This window comes from Neophocaena asiaeorientalis, unplaced genomic scaffold, assembly GCF_003031525.2.
Source record: "Neophocaena asiaeorientalis asiaeorientalis breed wild unplaced genomic scaffold, Neophocaena_asiaeorientalis_V1.1 scaffold9, whole genome shotgun sequence".
Lineage (NCBI taxonomy): Eukaryota > Metazoa > Chordata > Mammalia > Artiodactyla > Phocoenidae > Neophocaena > Neophocaena asiaeorientalis.
This window is the reverse complement of record NW_020171825.1, coordinates 2,432,595-2,447,910: the sequence shown is the minus strand read 5'-3', so window position 1 is coordinate 2,447,910 and position 15,316 is coordinate 2,432,595. Positions and strand designations below refer to the sequence as shown.

The 15,316-nt window shown below is 49.5% G+C and overlaps 1 protein-coding gene across 1 annotated transcript in view; it reads left to right on the top strand.

Moving 5' to 3' along the window:
* The window catches only part of FARP1 (FERM, ARH/RhoGEF and pleckstrin domain protein 1), a 291,979-nt gene that overhangs the window by 250,248 nt on the left and 26,415 nt on the right, over positions 1–15,316 (top strand). The gene's annotated exons all lie outside the window — the stretch shown is intronic.

Below are 15,316 nucleotides of genomic sequence, written 5' to 3'. Positions count from 1 at the left end.
GCCTTGTGTCCGAGTATAGGAAAGGGTTTCCTCACGGTAAGTGCAGCTTGGTGATGAGAGGCTGCCCTATGAGGTAATGAGCTCCTCTGCCTCGGGGTTTCTTGAGCTGAGGTTGCCCGTTTCCAGAAGGAACTTATCTATTGGGCGAAACCCCAAACCTGGCAGGGCATCAGGGTCACCTGAGGTTGATGGGCCAGGGAAGTTTTGAAAAAATACAGACTGCCAGGCCCCACCTGGCCCTCCTTAATTAGAACATTGGGGTCATCTTGAGATGACCGTGATGAATGACTTTTCTGAAACAACTGTTGTAGACTGCCTGTGACACACTGAAGATTCTCTGATTCCTTGGTTTGCATTTGGCATATAACTCTGGTTTCTTCTATGAGCAATGACTGAATGAGTGAATGAATGAGTGCATGGGTGAGCCAGGTGGGTGGGTGGGGGAGTGAGCTGCTGAGTGTCAGGCTTCGCCCGCTGGGGACTTGCGGTCTCAGAGGAGGAGGCAGGCTTGTGGGGCGAGGAAGGCCAGGCCCTCTTGTGGATGAGTGGGCCATGTCCGGTGTGGGCAGAGGGCGTCACTGGCCAGTTCTGTCTTGGAGGACACGTGGGCCATTAATGCCCACACAGAAGAGGCAAGCCATGAGCAAATATGTTCAATGAGAAGAATGGATCACATGGAGTTTATTAAGAAAGGAGTTTGCTCCGGGTTATTGACTGACAGACTCGTGTGTGTGTGTGTGTGTGTGTGTGTGTGTGTGTGTATTGATACTCTGAGATGGGAGACGTGGCATGGGATGGCTGTGCCTGCGTCCTCCGTCACGCCACCTGAGGTCCACATCCAGCTGTCCGTGGCCTTGCACGGCCTCGTTTCCTCACCTGTAAGGTGTGGGGTGCAGTCTCCACTTCACAGGGCCATCGCACCAACTAAATGGGACAGTGTCTGTAAAGGGCTCGATGTCCTGTCCCACACAGAAAAAGGTGGGGAAGACGGACCATTTTTTATGTTTTTAATATTTTTTTATCCATTTTTAAAAATTGTTTAATACTTAGCCATTCACTCATTCATTCATTTTGGCTGCGCCAGGTCTTGGTTGCAGCGTGCGGACTCTTAGTTGCGGCATGCAGCGTCTAGTTCCCCGACCAGGGATCGAACCCGGGCCCCCTGCATTGGGAGCGTGAAGTCTTACCCACTGGACCACCAGGGAAGTCCCCAGACCATTTTTTAATGTAAACTTCTATAAAATGGAAATCTTAGATTTAGAGAAAAGTTGCCATGAGAATAGAATTTCGGCACACTCGTCTCCCCTCCCCTACTGACGTCAACTCCTTATATCACTGGGCACATTCGTCAAAACTAAGGAACCAGTGTTGGTTCTATTAAAAAGGGAAATTTGAGTGAGTAAATTTTAAAGGTCTGATTGGCTTTATTAGACGATTCATGAACGGGCAGCATTCCTTCTAGCTAGTAGAGAGGAGCTCCTAGGAGCTCCAGGAAGGGAACGGTCATTAAAGGCAAAACAAGGAATAAAAAACATTATTTCGGACGTAGGTAACCTACCTGGGGGACAGAAGGGGTCTGTGTGGCAGGTGACCTCATCTTCGTTTGGGGATTGAGAGGGCCCACGTGCCAGATGACCTCATTGGTGCTGACCGGAAAATTCCTGACTGACTGGCGAGGATTACATTCCTGGGGGAGGTTGTAACTGCAGTTAGGTTAGGTATTAGGTCTTGGTTTTAGCCCAGGTAACTCCACTTTGGACCTGTCCTTTCTCTCTTAACACTACATTATTATCCACTAAACTCCAGACTTCATTCAGTAATAATGTTTTTAATTATTGTTAATAGAAAGAAGTCTGAAGTTTACAATGCACCTCAAGGTCCCCCAGATTTGGGGCTTAAATATCACAGCCACCATGCCTTTCTTTGCAGGCCTAAGTTAGGTTGTCATATACTTCCATCAGCAGTGGCAAATCATAGGGCAGAAAAATTACCAGGAAGTTTTCCCAAATGATTCGACCGGACCCCAGCTGAGTAAACACACCTGCCCCTGTCCAAATGGTACGTGCTCCTAAGTCAACACACCTGAGAAGAGGCTGGACCCTTTCGTTCTAGCCCAAGCCCAAGTTGCCCTGTTCCTTCAAAAACAAGGAAACAGAACAGGTTCGGTGACTTCTGAAAACATGCAGAACGCTTTTCCTTCTGAAAGCAAGGCCGTTTTACTCAGCTGTTCAAATGCATTCAGAGAAAGCCACTAAAGGGCTTTGGTCTTTGGGCAGGAACCCCAGATTCCAGCCCTGAAATGACTGACCGGTGCTGAGGACAAACTGGCCAAGTTGTTCCCCAGAGATGGATGCAGACCTGCCCTGGAACAGTGCGTCTTGGTGGGTTCTGCTGGGGACGGAACTTGGCTGACAGCTGGCGGGGAGCTGGGACCCAAGGAGGGGCATGCAAGGAGGCACTCGGCGTTGGCTGTGGGCACACAGCTTCGAAGAAGGGTCAGCTGGGTTTCTTCTTTTAGAAGAACCTTGAGGTAGCGTCGTCGCTTGGTAGGAGAGCAGAAGTTCAGGCAAGAGGGCTGGGAAGACCCCCATGTGGAAATTCACCAAGTCTCAGGGCTCGTGGGACAAAGGGGAAGCGAAGGGGAGGTCCCTGGAGCTTTGAGCCTGGCTGACTGGGAGGATGGTCGTGAAATTAAGAGCAACATGGAAGAAGAAAAGGGAAAAAGCAAGTAAAGTGGAGGGAAGAGGGGCTTGCACATCATTTTCGAGGGATCAGTAATGAAGCCGTACAGGCAGTTGGAAACGCCAGTCTCCGACTTGGGAAAGAAATCAGACGCAGTGGTGTAGATGTGGAAATTATCCACAAGAAGAATCAGATCTTTAAGGAAGAGAATGTTGAGACAAAAGAGAGCCAGGGAGGGCTTCCCTGGTGGCGCAGTGGTTGAGAGTCCGCCTGCCGATGCAGGGGACACGGGTTCGTGCCCCGGTCCCAGAAGATCCCACGTGCCGCGGAGCGGCTGGGCCCGTGAGCCATGGCTGCTGAGCCTGTGCGTCCGGAGCCTGTGCTCCGCAACGGGAGAGGCCACAACAGTGAGAGGCCCGTGTACCGGAAAAAAAAAAAGAGAGAGAGAGAGCCAGGGACAGAATCTTGTTGAATACCCTTTGGGGGGCACCTTTCTATAATCATGGCTTATAGCAGAGCAAGAGCCAGCAAAGGAAGCTGGAGAAACCACCAGAGATTTGAAGAAAGAATGAGAGGGCGGGGGTGGAGGGTGCCAGAGGGGAGCCTGGTTTGGAGAGTGAGGCCCAGGGGGCAGAGATGGTTTGAGGCTCCCCAGGGTGCAGGTGCAGCCTCAGGGTGCTGGGGGCTTCTGTGGGGAGGAGAGACAGGACGGTGTCCACGAGGGACCGGGTGTGCATGCAGAGCGGAAAGGAGGCTCCTCTTCCGGGGCTGTGGCAGTCTTGCAGGCTGTGATGAGCTTCCCCGGCGGAGTGGTTCTGTCTCACCGTGACTGAGCTTGAAGTGGAGTGGAGATGACTGAATGGGTGAGAACATCGTTTGTATCCGCCCCCAAAAGTGGGACATCTTTACATAAAGAAGCACCAGTGAACCATCATAGAACAAAAGTGAATAGAATCTTTTTCTTATCATCTTACCGGCTCTGGGTATCATTGAGAGAAAAACGTAGGGATTCCTCAGAAAAGTCAATACAGAATTACCGTATGATCCAGGAGTTCCACTCTTAGGTATCTACTCAAAAGATTTGAAAGAAAGAACTCAAAACAGGTAACTCATGCATCCGTGCTCATAACAGCGTTATTCACAATAGCCAAAAGGTAGAAACAGCCTGATGGCCGTTGACACGTGAATGGATAAACCCAATGTGGTCGATCTACGCAATGGAATATGATTCAGCCTTTAGAAGGAAGGACAGTCTGACACCTGCTACGACGTGGATGAACCTTAAAGGCATTATACTAAGTGAAGTAGAAGCCAGGACAAATACTATATGATTCCAATCCTATGAAGCACCTGGAGTAGTCAATTCATGGAGACGGAAAAGAGAACGGTGGCTGCCAGGGGCTGGGTAGAGGGAAACGGGGTGTTAGTGTTCAGGGCATATGGAGTCTCAGTTTGGAAAGATGAGAAAGTTCTAGAGAAGCCTGGTGCTGGTGGAGAAGAGAAGCTTCTAGAGATGAGATGAGAAAGTTCTAGAGAAGCCAGTGTGACTGTACTTGATGCCACTGAGCTGTGCACCTAAGCAATAGTTTTGAAGGGAAATGCTAGGTTGTGTATATATAGCCACAACTTTTTAAAATAGCAAAAAGAAAGTCACAGGGAGTCCAGTGCAGGATAAGACCAGAGCCTTCAAAACAGTGCCTTGTACACGAGGGCCACCACGCCTGTGGGCTCTCTGTGGGCACTGCCAAGCGCTTCCCTGAATTAACTTACGGGAACCTCACGGAGGGTGGCAGGTGCGTCTGCCGATTGAATTGCCTCCATTCTGACCCAGTCAGCCTTTGCAGCCAGGCCTGGATGGGTTACATTGAACATAAGACCTCCGTTTAAAGCTAAAATGGTACCTAAGCTGAGAGCTCAGCTCTTGTCATCTTACTGATTCAGAACGCTGTTGAGGGTGGGTGGGGCTTACCTGTCCAGGTGCCTTTCCATCTGAAGGCGGACCTCGCAATGCCAAGCCTCGCTTCTTGGCATCTTCCTCATCCTTGGAGGCTCTTTTCATCTCCCATTATAGTTTCCGTTCATGGCCCCACAGCTCTGTGAGGTCCATGGGCTTTATTTTAAACAGGTAGGGAAGTAAAAACAGGCTTTTTTACCTTTCTTAAGTGACCCTGTGAGGGGTGTGGTGAGCAATCACCCCAGCTGCTCAGATGCTGTGCTTTTATTCTGAGGTGGAGACCTTTGACGTTAATTAACACACTGCCTTCTCTGACCTGTGTTTGAACTTGGGATCATTATGGGAAATGCAGAAAGGAGCCCTGTGACCGGACAGCCTGTTGTCATGAGCTTGTACACCTGAGGGTCCTGTAAGCAGGGTGGGCAGAGACGCTGTTCTTTTTACCAGCCCCTGGGGGCTGCAGTGGCCACCACTCCCAAAGGCAGCTAGCTCGCCCTTCCGTCAGAGCAGTTTCTCACAGCATCCTCTCTCGAGAGGGGTGGCGTCCTCTTGTGGTTGAGGCAGGAGCACATGCCTGTACCACACACGTGCACATGCCTCCCCCCGCTTTCAACCCAGAGAAACACACGTGCACATGCCTCCCCCTCCCCTCCCTTCAACCCGGAGAGTCTACCCCCCACGCTTCATCTCTGGATCACCGAGGATGGACCGGACCCTGGCCACCATGCTTTGGAGAGGTCGCCAGTGGCTGCTGGTTCCTGCCACGCCGTGCACCACTGGCTGGCTTTGCCCCTGCAGGTAGTTTATGTGAAATGAACGCTTTGGTTCCCCCCAAAGTTGATGTCGATGGACCATTTCCCACATCCACATAAGGAAAGGCTCTGATTTCTATGATATTTTGTTGTTGCCCGAGATCAAAATATTTGTAAAGGTTGACTGTGGAGGACGCCTGTAATTATCTCACGGAGTAATCATTCCCACCCCACACGCTTTCTTCATGGCTGGATAATTCTTGCGGGCGGCGGGCTCCTGTCTTCCCCACGGTGCGCTTAGTGCCAGCAATGACTTTACTCTTCGAGAGTAGAATCAGCTGCGTGCCTCGTCTCTTGGAATGTTCTTGTCTGATGTCGGATCCCACTGCCTGGCAGCCTTGACGTGCTCCCAGCATTCCAGCCGTCGTGAGTTTTTGTCGTGAGCAGGAAGTTAGGGTGATGACCCCTCATGTCAGGAATCCTGAGTCTCTCCTGAATCCAGCAAAGTCGATTAACCGCATTGATTTTTCCACCTGTAAAACTGACTTAGCCCGGTTCAGACGCCGTGATTCCTCCCTCCCTCCCTCCTTCCCCGCTAACCTCCGGCTCTCCTCCTCTGACTTCCCGAGACAGTTACTGGTCGCCCGCCCCTCACGGTTCACCTGGAAGCTCAGCTGCTGACGCGCACGTCTTAGCATCTGCCGAGACGGTCGTCTCCTCGGGGGAGGCGGGGGAGCTATTCCTGTGTCCCTTAGACTAGGGTGGAACTCGGGTGATATTTGAACGAATGTATGACTTCTCGTTGGTAAACTGCATCACAGCTCTTGCTAAGGCTCATTTTTTGTTGTGGTTTTAAATCCTTTTATGCCTCATCTTCCACACAGATTCTGAGACAGTTCACAAATGGAAAACAATGTAAGACAAGGATAAACGAGGACATCTAAAGCTGCACTGTCCCATGCGGTAGCCACTAGCCACTTGGAGCGGTTTGTTTAAAATAATTTAAATTAAAAATTCAGTTTCTCAGTAACACGAGTCACATCTCAAGGGCTGTGAGTCCCATGCGGCTAGTGGCTACGTATTGGACAGCAGACATAAAAGACATTTCCATCATCACAGAAAGTACTTTTTCACAGCATTGGGAGGTACAAACTATTGGGTGTAAGATAGGCTACAGGGATGTATTGTATAACACGGGGAATATAGCCAAATATTTTGTAATAACTGTAAGTGGAGTGTAAGCTTTAAAAGTCGTATTTAAAAACAAAAGAATGAATAGTACTCATTACACCAAACACAAGGACCAGCACACACTAGGTGCTCAAAATACAAATCAAATTCATGAAAATGGCTTGGTTTCCTCCGGGGTAAATCTTGAAGATTATTAAATTTGTCTGTTGTTACGTTTCAAAGACCCGAGGCAGAAGGAGGCCTGGCAGATGAGGATCGCAGTGCTTTTACACTTAGAAAACCAGTATTCACAATGCAGTGTTTGTGGCATTAATATTAATAGTAAGCGTCCATTAGTGAGCACTTAGTACATGCGAACTCTTCATGTACCTTATACCATTGCCAGGTTGGCATTAGTAGTCAAAATAAAATGACCACTCTGCTGTTCCCACTTGATCTTCAAAATCGGGTTGGCAAACTACAGCCCGTGGCCAGATCTGCTCTGCCCCCTGTGTGTGTGTTAATAAAGTTTTATTTAGAACACAGCTGCGCCCGTCCTTTTCCCTATTGTCTGCGGCTGCTTTGGTGCGCCATCAGCAGAGTTGAGTAGTTGGGACAGAGCTCGGATGGCCTGCAAAGCCTACAGTACTTACTATCTGGCTCTTTACAGAAAAAGCTTGCTGATCCTTGGTGAAAAAGAATTTCCCAAAAAAAAAAAAAAAGAATTTCCCCGGGTGTAGGTGTTGTTTTTTCCCATTTTATGATTGGGAAGATAGGGCTCAGAGAGGTCAGACTCCTTGCTCATGGCCACACAGCTCTTAAGTGACAGAGGCATGACTTGGACTTAGGTCTGAGCTGACCTGTCATTGGCGTCTTTGAAGCTGTGTTGTCGAAGCACAGGGTTTTAAACACCTGGAAGGGGGCTGGGACAGCATCTGCCATGACTCCTCATTCTTCAGAGGAGAGCATGAGAGCACCGCTCACCCTTGGCCACATGGCAGAAGCCGGCAGAGCCCCATCCAGCACCCTGGTCTCCAGAATTGCATCCTTCCTTCCCGCTCTGGCTCCGGGAGATCAGCACCGCTGGCCCTTCTGCCCTGAGCACTCTCCAGTGGTATTTGTCCTCCTCTCGAAAGTGGCAGGAAGCTCGTGGCATCTGGTCACCACTCGCCCTATGGTGACTTTGTCTGCAGAAGTATCGCCTTTGGGTCTAGAGTCTGAGAAGATGGATTTGAATTTTTTCTAATCCTAGAGTTTTTACGGCAAGATGGTCACTTTCGTTTGTTCAGCAAATATTTACTGTGCCCTTACTGTGTATTAGGCACCGTTCTCAGCGTTCAGTGAACCAGACAGGCCACAGTTCCCGTGCTCTGAGAGCTTGTGTTCCAGTTACATCTCTCCCTGTGCCCTGCACCGAGGAGGCAGCCAGCAGCAGCCTGAAAAGACTTGGAAGCAGAGCCCGGGCAGAGCTCCAGAGCTCCTGTTCTGTTTTCTACTCATGCCAAGAGACCATTGGGTATCTGACCCTTTTCCAGAACAGAAACTGTCAGTATTCTAGAGGTGTTTAAAAAAAAAAAAGACCATAGATATGTATACGGTAAAACACCTTGCACGTCTACAGTATCTTTAAAGCATTTTCCCTTAAATTGTCTCCTTTGACAATCCAAACAGTCTGGTGGGCCTATCGCCATCTCTGTGCCTATGGAAAATAAGGCTCTGAAAGGGAAGTGCCTTGCCAGAAGTTGTTCAGTGTAAAGCTAGGGAGGACCACACCCCACTTCTTTTTTTTTTTTTTATAGATTTATTTACTTTATAACTTGTTTTTATTTTTTGGCTGCATTGGGTCTTCGTTGCTGCGTGCAGGCTTTCTCTAGTTTCGGCGAGCGGGGGTACTCTTTTTTTTTTTGCGGTATGCGGGCCTCTCACTGTTGTGGCCTCTCCTGTTGCGGAGCACAGGCTCTGGATGCGCAGGCTCAGCGGCCATGGCTCACGGGCCCAGCCGCTCTGCGGCACGTGGGATCTTCCCGGACCGGGGCAGGAACCCACGTCCCCTGCATCGGCAGGTGGACTCTCAACCACTACGCCACCAGGGAAGCCCAGCGGGCTACTCTTCGTTGCGGTGCACGGGCTTCTCATTGCGGTGGCTTCTCTTGTTGCAGAGCATGGGCTCTAGGCACGCCGGATTCAGTAGTTGTGGCACGTGGGCTTCAGTAGTTGTGGCTCATGAGCTCCAGAGTGCAGGCTCAGCAGTTGTGGCGCACAGGCTGAGTTGCTCTGCGGCGTGTGGGATCTTCCCGGGCCAGGGCTCGAACCCGTGTTCCCTGCATTGGCAGGTGGATTCTTAACCACTGTGCCACCAGGGAAGCCCCACACCCCACTTCTAACTTTCCCTGGAGCCCATGAACCAGGAGGCAGCAGCAGTAGCTGTTAGCTTATTCTCTGGTGTTCTGTCTAGAGCAGTGCTCTCCAGTGGAACTGTGGTGATGGAGATACTCTGTGTCCGCGTTGTTCAATGCAACGGCCATTAGCCACATGCGGCTCTTGAGCCCTTGAAATAGGGCTAGCGTGCCTGGGGAATTGAATTTTTAAATTTTAGGTAAAGTTAAACTTTCAGTAACCATATGCGGATGTTGTATTGGACAGCACAGTTTTGGAGACGTAAAGGGGAGGAACTCTGAGTGGACGACAGACAGTGGACGCAGTCTGCCTTTCGCATTAGGACCGAATGCCCCACCATCCACTTCCTTAGAAATCAGAGTCATTGATTTAAAACGCAAGACTCCAAGGCGGTTCTCTGACCCCTCCGCTCCCTGCTTCAGGCAGATCAGGGCTACTTCTCTTGTGTAAAAGCTTTTGTTTGAAGAAGATTTTCATTGGTTTTAAAAAGAAGACTGTGCAAAAAGGGTTTAAAATCATTACTCTCAAAATAAGCAATGAAACTCACTGGAGACAAGGCAGCGTGATCTACCTGGAAGACAGCTTGGAAAAAACACACAGTGGAAGGAAGTTAGAACGAGATATGGATCATGGGTGTACCGTGGCGGCGGGGGGGGACGTGTGTACACTTTTTTTAAATATAAATTTATTTAAAATTTAAAATTTCATCTTTGTTTCAAAGGCAAGAAAGACACTGCGATCTTCCCACTATATTCTGTCCTGACTCAGCTTCCCACTGTCCACCTAGGGTCCCAGGGACAGCGGTGGTTGGTGATGTTTCCTTTTAACACATGAGTAAAATTGCCTGTTCTCAGGCATAGGCAGGAGTTATTTTTCTTGGATTATCTGCTGTATTCCTGACGGTATTAGCCCACTGTGCTTTAAGAAAGAGCAAGCTACTTTTTTTAGAAAAACAAATGATTTTTCCAGTTGCCTGAATCGCAGGTGGGTTTCTGCTGGGAAACACTTAAGAGCACTCGCCAGGCCGCTTATGAGTTTGAAACGGCCTTTCTGTTCGGCTGCGTTTCAATACGTGGCCGTTAACAGTACTGAACCCAGGTCTCGTCTGGGTGCTGTCAGGCCTGCCTGTGAGTGGGCTGTAACTTGTGCCTCTTATTAAACAGGACCTGGTGTTAAACCTCGGGAGAAGAAACCCCCCCCCCCATAGCTTTAAGCAACCCAGTAGTGTAACTGAAGGCGGAGAGATGAGGCTGCCGTGTCCCACCTGCACTGAAGGACAGGATGGATCCCTTACCTGTCACTGCTGGAGAGAAACCGTGTACCCTGGCCCAGTGGGGACACCTCTCGCGCAAAGGCTTCCCCACCAGTGGGGATGTGAATTAATGTTCACATTAATGGGATTTTCCTCTCCAGGGATTTCAAAGGATATTGAAAGTCATCAAAGAATATTGAAATCCACAACTATTAATTACATGTGGCTAATATAAATATATACACACACATATAAAAATCTATTCCTTTGGCTAATTTGTTGGCTTTTTGAACCCAGTCACCCTCCCTACCCTACATTTTAATGGAAAATTTGTCTTTACTCATTTACATAGATACACAAGCACAGACAATCACAGCCTTTTTTTTTTTCCATTGAGAATCATAGGAGCCACAAGGAACTGTAAGAATTAGGGCATGAAGTGTGTTTTGCAAATGAGGCCTAAAAATTCACAAAGTTCAATCTGTTTTCCTGGGGTCCGAGAGCACCCCGACACAGAGCCGGGTTGAAAAAGTCAGCCTTCCCACTCCAGGCTGCATGGTTTGCTTTCATGTTTTAATCTGATGAGATGGTTCTTTGTTCTGAGTGGGAGGGCAGGGCCAGACTTCGGTCTGCCTGTTGCTGAGCTGCTGACCGGCTCACGTAGTGGTCAATGAAATGTTTACGGAGGGTCGGGAAGCCTCAGATTCCGTGTGAGGGTGCGTGTGTGTGGTGAGTGTGTATGTGAGTGTGTGTGTGTGTGTGTGTGTGTGTGTGTGTGTGTGTGTGTGTGTGTGTTCAGCCTTGTGCTGAGATAACGTGTAGTTGCTCCCGGGAGCACATTAATCGTGGTGTCCAGGTCAGAATTTAGCATCTGGAAGGCTTCTTGGTACATGGGTTTCCAAAGTGAAATTGTCAAAAGAATTTTCAGCTGCGTTGCCGCGTGGTAATTACCCAGACAACAAGTATGTGTCCCCATCTTCCAAACAAGGACTCTTTTCTTGTGAGGTTAACATCCAGAGGCTGTTCCGGAAGAGATATAATTACTTTTTTATGTTCTCCACAGTAAAGTGACCTTTTGTTTTTTTGGATGCGCCACACGGCATGTGGGATCTTAATTCCCCAACCAGGGATCGAATCTGCGCCCCCTGCCTTGGAAGTGCGGAGGCCTAACCACTGGACCGCCGGGGAGTCCCTAAAGTGACCTTTTAGCTCTTTACAGTAAAGCCAGTGCTTTGGACTTGTGGATTTGCTGGCATTAACACGTAGAGGAAGTGTAAAACACGACGGTAGTTCTGTACAGGGCGGCAAGAGCATCAGGTCTCGTCCCCTTTCCCGTGGGCTGATTCCATGTTCTGGAACCAAGCGGGGCTGGCACTTGCCGGGTGCTGCAGTGGAGAGGGGACAGGGAGGGGGCTGAGCTGGTTGCATGAACTTCCCAGGCCCCAGCCTGTTGTCACCACATGGCCTAGAGCTGCCCCCCCTCGGTGGATTGACATCAGGGTGTTCCCTGCGCACAGGGGACCAGCGATGCTATCCCAGAGAAATTTCTAAAATGAAAGTAAAGACGCTGAAGGTTTAGAGAAACAGATACGGTTCTGCTGACCAGCCGATGCAGGAAGGAAGGTCTCCTTGCGTCTGGGGTTTTAACATCAGCACGTTTTCTTTTAATAAGTAGCTGGCGAAGAAGAAAGGAAGCGAAGTCAATAAAGTCTGGCCTCCATCACCGCTCCCCGCCCCTCCTCCCAGTCGGCTTTGCTGCTTTTCGTTTCCCTTAGGTCGGGGTGCTCTCCGTGAGAGGGAAAGGATTGTTCAGTGCTAATGGGAGCTGAGACGCCTGTTTCTCCCCTTGCTCCCACCCGCAATCCAGGGCATTCTCGCTAAAACATTTAAATTATGTCCTGTGGATGAACTAAAGACCTTTCTCATGTGCGTTGTCAAATGGCACGTCCGTTTGGAAGTTTTGGGGTCGGTGATTTAAGTTCCAAGATAATAGCTACAGACCTGGAAATCAAGTTTACATTGTGTCTTCCCTCCTTTTACTGAAATCAGGCCGTTCTGGCTCAGCAGTTAGGTCCTCCTTTGTTGTTCAGATGTGGCGGGGAGGGATGGAGAACTTTTCCTGTGATGTTGAAGGTGCGGGGTGGGGGTGGGGGGTTCTGAACAGCAGGAACGCCCCCACTTCGGGCGGGAGCTCCTTTCTGCCCCAGGTGTGTAAGGAGAAGAGCAGCCAGTAAATTCCCAGCCGCACCCAGACACACGCAGGATCCTCAGGCTGGCCAAACGATAAACATCTCCATCGTGACTCGATTAATAGCCATGTGCCAAAAATCCAGAGATGCTACAACCCTGTGGCTGACGGGCTGGAATAATACTTGATCGCGAGCTGAGGGCTGTCTCGGGGGGAAGGCTGGTCCCCGTCAGACGCCTGAGCATTCTCCGCTGAGCCCATTTGGGGGGAGAAAGTGACCCCGACGGCTGAGGATCAGGGAGGCGGACCAGTGTGGATAACCGAAGCTCGTAGCTTCGTTCCTTTCATTAAGGAAGGAAGTGGAGGGAAAGATTGGGTTTTGGCAGCAATTAACTCTGCAGAATCCCCTGAGTTTGAGATGCCTGTGGGTCACTCATGCAGTTCCCTCTCGAAGGTATGAAATAATTACCCAGGTTATTGAGGCATAGATTTGGCATCGTGAATTGAAACCATGGGGAATAGAAGGGCTTGCTTAGGGAGAAGTAGAAAGCAAAGAGAGAAGATAACCAGGGCTGGATTCCCAACACAGAGGCATCTTAGGAGTGGCCTGAAGAGCAGAACTTGGCAAAGAGGACTGAAGATCTGACCAAGATAGAAACCAGGGGGCTGGAGACAGAGGCTTCCAGAAGCCGGAGAACGGAGTGCCAGGACTTTGGGTGCAGCTACGCAAGAGAGAGTGACCAGGAGCAGAAGTGACAATACGTGCTTGCTTCGGTGGATTAGGTTAAGGCTAAACTTGCACAGAACCAATTCAGGGAGTGGTGAGGGGAGAATCCATATTTTAATTAGAGGAGAAGTGAATAGTAATTAAAGCCATCAGCCAACTTGTTTGTTTTGGCAGCTAAGAGGAAGCAAAAGGATTAAGGGATTCTGCATTGCGGTGGAAGAGAATGCAATAGATAAAGAAAGCCAGCCCTAGGGGAGACGTAGAAGACCCTGGCAGGGGCTGGGAGCATCATGGGTACCCTCGCTCCTTTTATTTTATTTTATTATTATTTTTAAAAATTTATTTATTTATTTATGGCTGCGTTGGGTCTTCATTTCTGCGTGCAGACTTTCTCTAAGTTGCAGCGAGCAGGGGCTACTCTTCGTTGCGGTGCGCGGGCTTCTCATTGCCGTGGCTTCTCTTGTTGCGGAGCACGGGCTGTAGGCGCATGGGCTTCAGTAGTTGTGGCACGTGGGCTCAATAGTTGTGGCTCACAGGCTCTAGGGCACAGGCTCAGTAGTTGTGGCGCACGGATGTATTCTACGCCCTGCTCTGCTTCATGAAGTGCCTTCCTCCCTGCCTTCCTCTCCCCATCCTGAGATCCTTGCTGCATCAGAGGTTGAGCTGGCAGTTACGGGAAGCTCCAAATGCCGAGAGGGGGTCACTGCTCCCGGTGCTGGAGGCATAGGGCGGTGGCATCTCTGGGTGTAAATCATCACCCTCCGCACTCGGGCTGCAGGTGTTTTATTCCGCTCTGAGTACCTTTCACTTCCGTGCCCAGATTTTTACCTTTTTTCAGTTTGATTCTTCCTTTTCCTTCAAGTTGGCTCTGGCTCTCCTGAACAGTTGGTTTGAAGATACTAGCCAGGTTTGTCGTTGAAAATCATGTTGTTTTTTTTGTTTGTTTGTTTGCGGTACGCGGGCCTCTCACTGTTGCGGCCTCTCCCGTTGCGGAGCACAGGCTCCGGACGCGCAGGCTCAGCGGTCATGGCTCACGGGCCCAGCCGCTCCGCGGCATGTGGGATCTTCCCGGACCGGGGCACGAACCCGTGTCCCCTGCATCGGCAGGCGGACTCTCAACCACTGCGCCACTAGGAAAGCCCGAAAATCATGTTTTAATTTTCTCTGGGAAATTCAGCGGGTAAACTGGCAGATGTGCACGGGTATTGCGGTTAGTGGTTGTATAGGCTGGGCTCCTGGGCTCAGGTACAAGCTCCCGCCTCGTGACCACTGACATTAGACACGTTGCTTCCTTTCTTTGTGCCTCAGTATTTAGCTGTTTAATGGGGGTGATGGTGGTACCTGGTCACAGTGCTGCCACGAGGATTCAGTGATGTAATGCACTCAGCACTGTAGCCAGTACGCAGTAATCACCAGATGCCATTATTTTTTTCCTCACTGCCATTCAAGCCCCTGGACTGTCAACATCAGATACAGCCTGGAGCCAGAGAGATATAAATATATACCCAAATGCTCTGTTAAAAGTGCCCACATCCACATACCCTGAGAAAACCATAATTCAAAACGATACATGTACCACAATGTTCACTGCAGCACTATTTACAGTAGCCAGGACATGGAAGCAACCTAAGTGTCCATCAACAGAGGAATGGATAAAGAAGATGTGGCACATATATACAATGGAATATTACTCAGCCATAAAAAAGAAACGATATTGAGTTGCTTGTAGTGAGGTGGATGGACCTAGAGTCTGTCATACAGAGTGAAGTAAGTCAGAAAGAGAATAATAACGTATCCTAACGCACATTTTTGGAATCTAAAAAAACGGTACTGATGAACCTAGTGGCAGGAATAAAGACGCAGACGTAGAGAATGGACTCGGGGACACAAGGGGGTGAAGGGGAAGCTGGGATGAAGTGAGAGAGTGGCACGGACATATATACACTACCAAATGTAGAATAGATAGCTAGTGGGAAGCATCCGCATAGCACAGGGAGATCAGCTCGGTGCTTTGTGACCACCTAGAGAGGTGGGATAGGGAGGGTGGGAGGGAGACCCAAGAGGGAGGGGTTATGGGGATATATGTATACATATGGCTGATTCACCTTGTTGTACAGTAACAAATAGAAACTAACACAACACTGTAAAGCAATTATACTCCAGTAAAGGTTAAAAAAAAAAAAAAAAAAAAAAA